We start from the raw sequence: 13,982 nt of genomic DNA, 5'->3' as shown, positions 1-13,982 counted from the left end.
AACCCACATGTAATAATTTTTGGGATGATTAGAAAATGTGGATTTTTGTTAATCTATGTATTTAGGGTTTGGAGCTTAGTTCATGGAAGCACTATTTATACCTTCACTGACAATGATTTCAGTCTTGGAATGTTTCTCCATATCTGTTTTTGGTTCATCTATTGTCCCTATCCTAGGGGTTGAGATCCTGATTCAACATTTTGTACTTGTCTAAATGAGAGTCTAAGTGCTGAGTTTTTTCCCTGGCCCAAATCAGGGGATTCTCAGAAGATTAATTGAAGCCTGAGATATGCCTGGTCATTTTCCCTCTGCCTGGAAGTAGGTGTTGGCCAGGAAAATTCCATTTGTGTCTTTTCTCTGATACTCCAACCAGGGATCTCCTCTGAACACTCTCAGAAGAAACTAATCCTGTGTCTGCCTAGGTGCAGGCCTTCTCCAGCCCCAGAGGTCTCTCCAGGGAGTCTGGGAGGAAGAGACCCACTGCAGGGGACTTCACCCTGAGGACTTCCTCCCCAGCCCCACACCCACTTTCTTAACCTAGTGGCTCCACAACACAGTCCTTTCCAATGCTATAGATGCACTAGGGCACCAGCTCTTCTTTTTCCAGGTAGACCTTGTTCTGTAGCTGCCATAGAGAAGCTACAGCCCTGAACTCAGGCCATACTCAGGAAGAGCAGCAAGGGTGTGGGTGGGGGTTGGAGGGGCGGAACTCTGAATTCACTTTCATGTTTAACCTGTTGCATCTGATTTGGGTTTGACTTCATCATATTGTTCTCCCCTATCCACTTCTGTATTCCAATAATATAGACTACTCTGAAACCGATTTCATAAAAGTTATTAAATGGTACTTGAACGTGTATGGAGTTTACACATCCTTTGTCAACCCTGCTTCGGAAGGTTCTCCTTGCTCAGTCCTACGAAATCCTTTTCTACAGGCCCCCTTGCTGGGAAAGACCTCGGCTCATTCTCGCTGTTCACTCGTGTCGCTCTGGTCTTCTGAGCTCCAGAATATGAGGCCACAGCAGTTTTATGCCTTTTCTTACAAACAACATTAAAATGACTCGCATGAAGTTAGGCTCTGTGAAAAACATTAAATGACTTGCAATCACCGCAGAAACAGCAATGCCCTTTGCAGTTCTTCCTACACTTAAGGTTCCTTGGGCTTTACAGCCCAGCCTCCAGACACAGTAAGTCAACCCGCTTATGTGCTCGGTGTTCTTATGCCCAGCGGTTTAAAGTTCCAGGGCTCCTTGTCATCCCCACCCCCATTCGAGTTTACTCCTTTGGGTTTCTTGAAGTATCAGTTGTTTGGAGCATTAGTTTGAAGGTTTAAGGAAGAATTGCCAGTTTCCCACTGCCTCTCAGAAGGTGCAGTTTGGGGAGGTTTCTGGTTTGTGATGTTGCCATGTCTGATACCACCGGTTCTATGGGACACACAGATGTTCTCCTCTGAAACGTCTGAGTTGGCCGAGAGCATCTTTTATGGAATCTTTTTTAATGTAGAAGAATAGGATTTAGGTTTTTCTAAATTTTACTCAGTGACATTACAAACGTAAAATAAGTTTGCAGTTGCATTAAGATGCTACTCCCAAAGATAGAACCACTGACCCAAGTGTGCTAGTCCATGGGGTGGGTTTTAAAGATGCTGCAGAGCTTTAGCAGAGCTCCCCGAAAGCACGGAGGTTGTTCATTTGGATGTGGGAAAGGGTCTTATTGTCTTTATGAGCAGCATCACTGATCGGCACACTTCCACCAGCCCCTCAGCCACCCAGTCCTAGTTCCCAAAGGTGGCCGTGACATGGAATCCTAAGTTCAGTCCAGGAGTAACTCAAATAGCCATTGCACTTTACAGTTTACATGACATTTTAACATTCGCTCTCTCATTTGATCCTTTATAAAATTCTAGGAGAGAGACTATACACACACACACACACACTCTCTCTAGAGACTTTAGTGTCTTCCAGCTTGAACCTTGGTTCCACCACTTCATAGCTGTGTGACCTTTAGGTGAATAACCTCTCTAAACCTCAGTGTCCTGATAACTTTCAGATAGCACTTTGCTGTTTACCACACTCATCATCGTAGCCCGCTGAAGTGAGGGAAGCAGGGCAGAGATGATCATACCAGTTTTGCACATAGGGCTCAGAGGGTACTGGCTTGCCTAATTGTCACACAGAATGTTAGCAGAAGAGTCAGGACTCAAGCCCTGGGCTCTGATTTTTAGGTCCACAGCTGAAAGGTTTAAGAACCTCTAAATTTCATGTCCAAGAATGGATCCTGGAATCCCCTATAATTGTCTACAAAAAGTTAAATGTATACTTTTCTGGAAGGGAAATCTGTATTGATCACATGCTTCATGGGCTCCATTGACGCCAGAAAATTAAGAACCAATATTTACATCATGCAGACAACATCAGACTATTGGGGAAGTCGAATCTGTCCATTCTTTTTTTTTATCAAGCCATATTTTTATCTGAAAGAGCTGCAACCCTCCCTCCCCCCAAAGAGAGTGAGATGCAGCAACTAGGCTTTCTTGCCTTGAATCTCCCTCTACATTAGTAGTTCTCGTTGTCTCAAGTAATCTGCTTGAAAGATGACCTCTAATAACCCCATCTGGTCAGACAGCTCCTCCCTGCTGTATTTTGAAAGTTTGGCCTAAAAGGAAACACCAATAAAAGAGACTTGCTCTTCGGTCTTCAGTGTATTAACTCATAATTTGTACACTATTCATTGTGGTTCTTGGTTTTGAGAGGTGATATGATGTGTGGTTAAAAAAATAATAGCCTCTGGAGCCATGTTGCCTAGTCCAAGCCACTCCACTTCCTAGTAGTGTGACCCTGGGAAGTCATTTCACCTTCCTGTGCATCGGCTTTTTTGCTATAAAATGAAGATAATAATAGCACCTGGTTGAGAATGTTGTAAAGATTAAATGAATTAAAAGTTAATAATTAACACGTAAAGCAGATGGAACACCTATTGCCTGATCCACAAACTCATAGAATTAAAACAGGAAAAGAGAGTGGGTGATGACAGCAGTGAGGAGTGGCAGTTTATGGAGGAAGACACAGAAAACGTGAAACGCAGACATAAAAAGTTCAGGAACACTGCTCTCGGGCCCTTTGGGGAAGGTCAAGACAGCCCTACACAGTGTCACTGTTGCTGGTGTCCATGAGGATAAGCCTGGGGCATCATAGGCAGGAGGGAGGAGGAGGAAGACTAACTGCCTGAGCACTTAGGATGATCATTACATGCATGACCTCATATAACCCACAACAACCCTGCGGGGTGGGCGATCTTGACGCCATTTGAAGAAGCAACAGATTCAAAAAAGGTGAAGTGACTTGCCTGAGCTCCACAGCAAATAAAGAGCAGAGCAGAGTTTGGGCCCCAGGCCTGACTGCCAAGCCCCTGCTGTGTTTACAACAATGCAATGCCACCTTCAGAGAAAGTATGACATGTTACTAAGGCATTGCAAATAATAATTACAGTAATATAACATTTTTTAAATGTTGGTGGATGCAAAAAGGGGTAAAGCCACATTTATTTTTAGAAAACTCATCTCTACAAGATGACTCATTTCCCAGTGTATCAAGAGCCAGAACTTAAGCAATGCCTTTTATTTTTGAGCACATGCAGTGATTTAAGAAGGGTTCTGTAGCTTCTATCTCTTTGACATCGCCAAAAATCCTTTCCTTGCTCCTTCATCTGTTATCCCACTGACATGTCTTCAGACCTTTATTGTCTCAGATTATAAAACCACATCCTAATCACCCTTTCTCCAGTCCCTTCTCTTCTAGACCAGTCTCCCTCCACACAGCTGCCAGAAAAAGCTTTCTAAATCACATGCCTCACCGTGCCACACCCCTGCTTTGATCCCTGTAGAGGCTTCCTGTTGCCCTTCCAATAAAATCTAAACTTGGCTTAGATGTAAAACCCCTGTCCTCTGGCTCCTTCCTCCCTCCCCAGCTGTATCTCCAGCCATGCCCTCAACACCTCGCATCCTGAGCTACCTAAAGTTTCCTGAAGAAAGCATTAGCTTGCTCCCACCTCTGGCCAAGCACCTGTTCCCTCTGCCCTGAGTGCTCTTCTGTCACAGCTAGACTCCTACCACCCGTCCATCCTTCCCTTTCAGTTTAGACTTGACTTCCTCCAAAGAAATTTTCCCAATAATTGCCACACTCCACATACCCTCCAGCTCCAGTGTCTGTCCTGTGAATTTTGAGTTCTGTGCTTCCCTTCTCACACCACTGGGTCACTCCAAACTCTAATTCTTGGTTCACATGCTCTTCCTCCACCCCTGAAACCCCCACCCCCATCCCCTACCCCCCATCCATCAGACTGTGAGCCCTCGGAAAGGTCTGACTCACTTTATATCCTCAAGGCCTAGTGAAATGACTAGTACATAGTAAGCGCACAGTAATTTTGGCATTATTAACTGAATTTAAACATATCCATGTGCTAATAAGCTGATTACTTCCATCTATAACATCCATCTTATTCAGGAACTTTGTGAGGGCAGAGACCAGATCATAATTATCTGTTTATTTCCAGAGCCAGCCCAGGGTCTGGCACATAGCAGTCATGCGCCCAATGGTTACTGAAGCCGTTAGTTAATTGGAGCTGGAGCAAAACCAGCTGGAGCTGCTGAGAAGCTAAAGGAATTGGCGTTGAGTACTAGGTGAGCGCTGCATAACGCTACGGGCTTTAGGCGTTCTGTCCTCTCACGCCATCCTCAGAATTACTCTGCGAGGCCACTACTATTAGTGTCCTTATTTTACAACTAGGAAAGCAGAGAAATTATGTCACTGTCCCAGAGAGACACAGCTAGTAGGTAGAAGAGCTGCGCTTCCACTCTGGAACTGAGCCCAGAGCTCGTGCCTGCTCAGTTTTCCCTCGTTGAGGAGGCCGCCCTTCCTGAGCCGCTTTGGTAGCTGTAACTTCTAACCCACGGATGACAGAGTAGAGTACAAATTCTCATGCCCTCCTCCCCTTGCCTTCCAAGACGCTGCACTTCTCTAGTTTTCCTCCCACCTCTCTGAAAGGTCCCCCTGTCTCCTCTGCAGAGTTATTCTGCTCTGCTTGTCTTTAAAATGTCAGCAGCCCCCAAGTTCCTTCCTCTGCCTTCTGCTCTTCTCAGCCTCCCCTTAGATAAGAGACAATTTGTACTTCCAAGACTTGGTTCAGATTTTACCTGAGGTATAAACTCCTCAAGGCTAGGGTCGGTGCCAATCCTATTGTTGTTATGTCCCTCAGCATGGGCCTGGCAATGTATAGGTGCTTGACAAATAGCTGTTGATAATATAGTGAACATTTATGTCATGTTTATTGTGTGCCAGGCAGAAAGTGCTCTACTCATATTAACTCATTTACTCCACATGACAACCCTTTGACGTAGGAGCCATTACTATCCCCACTTTAGAGGTGAGCAAACTGAGGCATAAGAGATGAGGTAATCTGCCCAAGGTCACACTGCTAGTAAACCAAGGAGCTGGGATGCAAACACAGGCAGTTTGCCTCCAGAGTTCAGGCTACTTCCACTCCACTCTACTACTTCTCCAGCAAGTCTCGCGGAATGCACAGGACAAGTTAGGAGCCTCTTCTAATCCCTATGTTTGCCCCTAGCAGAGCACATATCACATTATTGTGATTATTTACACAGAAGTCTCCCCGCTGTGGACTGTGACTGGTCGGTCCCTACTGGGTCTGGCACAGGGCACAGACAATAAATGTTAAATGAATGAATGAACTACAAAACTACCCCATGAAGTGGAACATACTATCCCTATTATATACACTGGTAAACTGAGACTAAGGTGAAATCATTTGCCCAATATCTCATAGCTACTATATAACATACTCTGTCTCCAAAGCAAATATTTTTTTCCAGCTAGCATTCTCATCGAGCCAGCATTTAATTTAAATACTATGTAAGTGTCCTTTGCCTTGTGGAGATTAGGTCACTTTTGACTCAGCCATTCACCATTTAGGCTTTTTGCTAAACATTGGATTCCCAGCCTCTATTCTTGGCCCGAAACTTCCAGGCTGGGGTGGGGCCACCACTTTCAGGGCCATGCAGTCAATGCTAGAGGAGTTCCAGTCCAGGAGGTCAGAAAGTCTTCTGAGGAGAGATGAACCCCACCTAGGAGCTCTAGCCAGAGTCCACTGTAATAAGCAGGCCTGACCACACCTGATGGTCTGAGACCCCCGAGTTAGAAAATGCAGGCATCCTATAAGATCATAGTAGAGCCTGCCCCTCTGGGCTTAGGTCTCCAGGCCCCTGGAAATGTTATCTGTGTTACTTGAGCACACACTGGTAACATTTGCATAGGACTTTTCCAAGGAGTTGGCAACAAGGAGAGTCTTCCTGAAACTTTTCTCTGTGTTTTAGGGGGTCAAGTGGAAGCACATGTAAGGGGAACCAGATGTGGAGGCCAAGAACTTTGCCGTATTTCCAGAGATGGGCACCAAGGCTTCACCTGGATGGAGTGCCCTACCTAGGAATCACCAGCTTCCTAGCTGGGTCTGCATAGTCCTTTTCTCACTTCAGAGCATGTCCAGATACAGCACATTTTACCCATCCTTCTTGTATAAATGCAGAAACTAAGGCCCAGAGTAGCGAAACACCTTGACCAAGGCCTCCCTTCTGTCATGCCTTTAACCATACCAAGCAGCAGCGAGGAACTGGTTTGCACAGCTATCACCTACATGTCTTAGTTCCTTCACTTAAAAAAGAAGGTGCATTTTATGAGTTGGGGTTTTTTTTACATGCTATGGGAGGTCATGGACACAGAGGGAAGAACATGTTCTCTGTAATAAAAGTAGTACTGTGCCATGAGGACACAGAGCCCAGCCCCTGAATTTGAAGAGCCCCACTAGGAAACAGCAGTGCCATGGTATCCCAAATAGTGGAGGCCCTGGAAAGAGACAGGTCAGTGTGCTTTCAGAGGCTAAGGATGGGTTCTGGGCTGTGCTGCTCCTTTTTGACTGATGTAGTACTGCCTTATATGCTCCATGGTGAACTTTCTGGTTAATGGAGCCCCTAGAGAGAGGGTGGTAAATAGTGGGTGAGATGACCTAAGGAAGAAGATAGTCCAGAGTCCCTCTGAGATCTTGAGCACCCCAGGCCTGCCAAAAGGGCTCCGAGCCATGAAAATCCATCAGAATTCTGATTCTGGATGGAATTTTCACATTAGGGTTCAAGAGCAGAGGTACCTCCTGTCATTAGCTCCCAGCTCCCCAGTATTCCTTCTAATGAATGCGAAAAGATACTAAGAAGGGAATGGTTTTCCTCTCTGGAGTGAAGGCAAAGAGAATTCATTCATTCAGGAACTGCCTGACACATAATAATACCCAGCATACCTTGAGTATTTACTACCTGAGAAGGACTTTACATGAATTGTGTTACTGAGTCCTCACAATGACCCCACGAAAGCATAATTTTCACTCCCATCTTACATAGGAGGAAATGTGACAAATGTAGGACTCCAACTCAGGTCAGTCAGGCCCCATGACTAAAGATGCTGAAGATACATTCAGGGTGGTGCCAGACTCTTGACTGGCAGTGAGAGCACAGTGTGGTCAGTCCTGAGAGGCAGAGGGGGGTCATAGGTACATGGAAGGGAGTGAAGAAGCCCGGAAGGAAAAAGGCTCCAAACACCAAAGGAATTGCTCCCTTCCTCCATCCCCCCACATACATCCTCAGAGAGTCAGTTCCAAGAAGTGGGGGTGGGGGAAGTGGCCTCCTAGTCTCCAACCATTCTTTCTGTAAATGCAAAGAACAGTTCTCATCCCTCCCCCACCTAGCTGTATGAACCTGGGAAAGTTATGTCCTCTCTATGCCTCAGTTCCCTCTGATATGAATTGGAGATGAAGACGAACGGCTGTGTGTGGCTTCAGAGAAAGCAGAATGCAGAATCACTCAGGAGAGATTGCAGGGTCAGCATGTGCCTATTGTGCGTCTGACAAGACAGTGGGGCATCCTGCGGGCTGGGTGAGTAGTTTTCCAGGTAACTGGCCTAGGACTGGGAACCTGGAGAAGGTGTTGTACATGTGGTGCCACGTCAAACCTGGAGTCTAAACCACTCATTAGAGCTATAAAGCCAACTTGTAAGCAGCCTCCTGACTCCTCCCCAGACCGCAACCCACTGGGAAAGAGAGTTAACATGTTGGGCACCAGGCCAACTAGTATGGAGCCCTAAGCCAGTCATGCAGCTTGGAACTCACACACCACACACAGCCTAGAAGGAGACTTCCAGTCCCAGCAGGGAATGGGGGGTGGAGGGAGTAAAAAGTGGGGCTGTGGTAGTGGTGGAAGTCAGGGTAGGAGAACCCTTTGAGGGGAAGACACCAAGAGTGTGAGTGAGTGAGGGAGTGAGCGTGTGTGTGTGTGTGTGTGTGTGTGTGTGGCCTGCTGGAATGCATTGGTTTCTACTACATAGCCCCATCCCTGACCTGGGGGGTTACAAGCTGAGAGTTTGCATCTGCAGGAGGATGGTCCCTCAGCGCACTTACAAAGAGAGGTGGGGACTCAAACCCAGGCTGACCTCGCCCAGGAGCCTAGCTCTAATGCCCTTCTCTTCACAATCTCTTCTGCTGCACCCCATGTGGGGCCTGGCCACTGCTGTTCCTCAGGCAATCGCATTCCAGGTTGGCCTCAGAGGCAAACCTAAAGAGGGCTAGTGACTCACTCAGGGTTACAGAGCAGGGTGACAGCTCAGAGTCTATGTGCACTGGCCCAGGGCTGATTTCTGGAATCAGCTATTTCCAAAGACCCTCTTGAAAGATGGAAGCCAGGAACAGGAAGATTCAAAGAAGACCACCCTGTGGGTGCACACCACCCCCAAAGCCCCAGGAAGACCTGCAAATCACTTGGGCCTTTGCACTGTTTTCTCTGAGCAGAGCCTCCTCTCTCCCCCTCCCTTCCTTGGCCTAATCAATTCTGCATGTTTCAAACTCAGCTGTGGAAACTGAGAACTAATTGTAAATGGGAGAAGGATTAGAAAGGAGGCTGATATAGAGATAAATATATCATAATCAGTAACTTTCTTATGTTTCTGTCATAACCAGTTATATAGTGTAATGGGTGAAAAGATAATGTTCACGATAGCTACATAAAATACCAAGAAATATGCTTAGAAACAGATCTATAAAAACAATACAAAATTTACAAAGAGACACAGAAATCATGAATAAATGAAAGTCATACCTGGTCCTAGATGGAAACATCCCACATTGGGAAGATACATAATCTCCTTCGAATTAATTTCTATCTAAAGGCAGTTAAGTCAAATTTTGAAAGAGTTTTGTCTTACTTTACTTTATTTTGGAAACCAGCTTTGAAAATTCTAAAATATTTATTCAGAAGATTGTCTTTCAAAAATACCCATGAGAATTTTGAAACAGAGGAATCAAGAATCAGAAGGATAATTCTCCCTCTCAAGTATTACAGAACTACGATAATTAAAAGAGCAAGGCTGGTTCAAAAGTAAATAGCTCCCTAGAACAGAAAGTGCTGAACAGACCTAAGGTCACCTGAGAATTTAGTTCATGGTGTATGGTCAGTGAGAGTAAAGGTGGATCATTAAGTAGTGCTGTGATAACTGGCTAATCATTTGGGAAAAATTAAGTTACAGACTTCACACCTTCCACCAAAATTAATTTCAAATGAACTTAAGTTATAAATATAAACAATGAAAAAGTGCTAATATAAAATATACATGAATGCTTTTAGAAAGTTAAATTTGAAAAATGCTTAAATATGATACTGTAAATAGAATCTATAATTTAAAGAATGACAGATGCGGTTATATTTAAAAAGTTTAACTTTGGTATACAATAACAAAATAGGATAAACAAAACAAATGGAGAAATGCAGCATTTGTTATAGATAAGAGGATATCATTGTCTTTAATATATAAACAGCTAATTCAAACTAGGAAAGTAAAATATGATAGAAAAATAAGCAAAAGACATATACGGATTTAAAAAACACGAGTGACTAACACAGGAACAACTGAAGAGTAACTAAGGATATGCACATTACAATGGCAAAAATTCTTCTTTCCTGCTTGAATTAGCAATAATTAAAAAGATCAGCAACATTCAAGACTGTTAAATGTGTTGACACTGGCAATACCTGAGGGCTATTTGGGAACTATCAAAAGTCTTTTTTAAAAGGCCTCTGAACAATCGATTATGTCTCTAGGAATTTATCCTAAGGAAATAATAAGACATTCACAAAGAATGTTCGTTGTAGCAGTGTTTATTATAGCAAAAACTGTATACCAACTTAATACCTATTAATAAGAAATTGGCTAAATAAAGTACATCCATATGATAAAACATTAAGCAATTTTTTAAAAGATTATGTAATATATTAATATGAAAAAATATTTGTTATGTTTGTAAATAGAAAGCAAGTGATGAAAGTACATTTTTAAAATATAAGTACACAGAAAAAATATTCCAAATATACTTTGCTGAATTGTCTAAAATGTTTTATGTTTTATTAGAACAAGCAATAATGACATTTCCATTGGAGAAACCTGAGGCCTCAGGTCAGGGGTCCCCTTCTTCGGGAAATCTTCCTAAACCCTAAGCCAGTTAGCCAGGCTCTTTCAGGGCCCATCTCGGGTCCTGAAAGAGCCTGGCACCTACTAGGTGTTCAACATGAATGAAATGAAGGAATGAAGGAATGGCCCGATCTCTTATGTTTCCGCGAATGATCGGTGAATTGGATGAAATCGAACCCACTGAAAGGCTCTAGGTCAGATTCCACCCGCCCGGAACTGAAGGTGAGAAGAAAAAAGCCCAAGAGTGGGAGTGGGATCTGGGTTCCTATCTTCCTTGAAGCTCTGCAGCACTGTGACCCCGAGTAAGTTACGTGTCGCTGGACCTTGGCGGATTTGCCTTTGAAACGTGGAACGTCACTCCTCCCCCAAGGACTGCGTACCAGGCAAAACAGCACACACCAAGCATTTGTCAGAGTGGTGGTACACAGTAGGCGCTCAGAAAGAGATGCAAAGAGTTGGGCGATGGACACCACTCTGCGTGCGTTTGTCCCAGGCTCAGATGCACCCAACCAGAAAGTTGTGTAGATACGAAGCCTGGCCTCTCCCGCGCGCACACTGCAGGCGCCGGGCTTGATCCAACGAACGACTGCGGCCTCCGGGGCTCTGCGCTAGGGGTTCGGGCAGCGCTCTCAGAGCGGGTACCTGGATATCCCGTCTTCTGCTGTTCCTAGGCCCACTCCTCCGGTGGGGGATAGAGGGACTGGAAGAAAGCTGAGCACAGCGGGTCCCATGAGTCCCGAGGGTGAGTGTGCGCAGAGGGGCCTCAGGCCAAGCATCCGTCCGATGCTGCGCGCCCGAGCCCGCGCCTAGAACTGAGCAGAATTTGGGCTCGAGATAGGGCTCTCTCCTGATTCTCCTAGGTCGAATTCTGCCCTGTCCCCTACCAGACGTCAAATGTGGAACAAGTCACCTCACCTCTCTCAAGTCTGTTTTCTCACCTGCCAAGTGGAATAGTGAGATCTGCTTTGCAGAGGGTGGTGCGACTTAAGTAGACCCCGCAGGGGAAGCGCGAGGCGCGGGGCCGCTCGCAGTAGGGCCCTGGAAAAGTCAAGCGTCACAACCAGAGAGGTTGTTTCTAGCTGCAAAATACTGTCCGTGTCCCTAGGCCTGGCCCTGGCCGGATCCATGGCTTTGACCAAGCAAAAAGGCCATTTTTGCAGGCTCAGGGGCGGGGACAGCAAACCAGGCCGCGCTTCTCCCTGTCCGCCCAGGGGTTCCCGCGGCTGAGAGTCTTAATTAACGTGGCTCGAGAGTTGATTCGGAGGAAAATGCTGTCGCGATTTGTGTGTGTGTGTACAGGTGTGTGCGTATCCCTGCGCGCGTTCATGCGTACAAGAGCGTCTGTGGTTGTGCGGGAAACAGCGTGCTTGGGGAGTCGCGCATAGACTCCTTCTCTCAAAGGCACTTTCCCCCTTTTCTCCGCGCCCCTTCCTGGTTAAGAGTTTCAGCCAAACTGACGGAATCTGGCACAGCCAAGGGAGGGGTGGGACGGGAGGGGCGATTTCGTCCCGGAGCCACTGGTTTGGGGATAATTACTTTTAATGTCAGAAAGATTTAGTTTAATATCATCTCTATTAGGCTGCCGGGAGGGTAATTAAACGGGACGCGCCGCAGCCGGCAAACAGATGGCGTCTGCTTGCTCCGAGGCTGCGGACAAACAGCGCAAAAGTCAATGTCTCCCAGGTCCCCCATTGGCGCCCCCCGCCCTGCTCCTTTTCAGCGCCACCGCGCTGCGCCTCCAGCCTCCTCCCCACCCCCTCAACCCCCAACCCCAGCTTCATCCCGGGTCTCCACCAGGCCATCCCTTTGGACCCCACCACTGCCGGACCTAGGAGGGAGAATGCGTGGGGGTTGAGGCCAGTAGCAAACGTGGGTGGAGGTGGATTTTCATGGCTGGGATCACTTACCAGGGGCCCCCGGCCCCTGACACAACATAGGCGTCAGCAAATGATCCTGAGCTAAGAGGATACACGTGAGTGAGCGAGTGTGTGCGTGACTGTGAGGACGGGCTTTCTGCCCTCTGCCGCTTCGTTTATCTGGCTTTCTCTGCCCAGTGTCCAGCCATATGCAGGGCCCTGGAGTAGGATTAGGTCCATGGAGAAGAGAGGGCCCACGAGAGAGATCATATGCGCCTGTCTCGGTGTTCAGGGTGTTCCGCGGAGATGGGAGTCCGTGGGCGTCTGGGTGAGAGGTCACTCACCAAGTGGATGTCCCAGGATGAGGACATGCTTATGAGAGTGCCGTGAGCTCAATGGAACTTTCTAATGGGGTCCTCTTGGGTGGGAGGGTAGCCTCGGAGGTGCTCCCTGTGCAGTCACTGCATGCAGGTGTGAGGGTGTGTCCAAGACTTGGCAGAATAAGGTCACACTTGCAGGTTGTGTGTCCAGTTGTGAAGCCACACTCTGCTGTGTGTAGGGGGTAGTTAACCCCTACTTTCTCAATCTGGGCATGCTCTCCCCAACGCCAGTGCTCAGCCAGACCACCTCTACCAGCCTGCTCCCCTCTGCGACCTCGGTCCAAATCAGGACTAGCCCCTGAGCAGCCTAGGGAGGTGTGAGTGCAGTGACTTCCATCCAGAAGTTACTCGACCGTCCTCCGTGACACACTCCAAACTCAGGACACCAGAAGGAACTATTAGGCTGTGAACAGTAGGAAGGAAGATGGAGAGGAGAGGCACCTGTTCTAGCGGTGGGCACATTCTCTCTGGTTGGGCTAGGTTTCAGGATGTGCCCTTCCCTTCGCCTAAGGAAATGAGCTTCCTTACACACTAACGAGAGAATTCAGGGTTCTCAATTTTGGACACTTGACTGGACCCCTGGCTCCCACGTGTTTGCTTGCTCGAGCCAGAATGAAGGAATCTCACAGTGGCTTGGTCTCTAGCACCAAGAGGGGTGTCTGGGCCACCGCTCCTGAAAGTAGGCTGATTTCTATGGTTCATTTCGTTTGGAGTTTAAAATAATTTCTGTAAAACTTGGTCCAAGGTAGCTCTGGAAGAAGGCGCCTGGCTGCCCCGCGTAGGATCTGGCTGCGGTCCTCTCTCCCGACTTATCCCGCTGACAGGGTGCAGTTAAAGCATAGATTTCCTTGACCTCATAACCTCACAGGAGGAGGAGTCTGCGTCCCACACTCCTAGAGGACAAATTATCCCAGACTCATTCTCTTACCCTCACTCCACGCGGGATACCCTACGGGAGCTGACCCCTTCCTCTCTCCCAAACACATTCTCAGGCTGGAATTTGCCAGGAGCAAATGGCCTGGTTTATATCGCTGTCACAGACTTTGTCCGGGTCGCAGCGCGCCCGCACGCAGGCCTGGTCCACTTTCTGGAAGCTCTCCGCGCGTCTCTTGCGTCCCTCCTCCCCCGCCTCCCCTGCCTGGTCCTCGGGTTTGGCTTCCCGCAGGAACCCGCGT

This window comes from Rousettus aegyptiacus, unplaced genomic scaffold (genome assembly GCF_014176215.1).
Source record: "Rousettus aegyptiacus isolate mRouAeg1 unplaced genomic scaffold, mRouAeg1.p scaffold_m13_p_1, whole genome shotgun sequence".
Lineage (NCBI taxonomy): Eukaryota > Metazoa > Chordata > Mammalia > Chiroptera > Pteropodidae > Rousettus > Rousettus aegyptiacus.
This window is presented reverse-complemented; position numbering follows the sequence as displayed.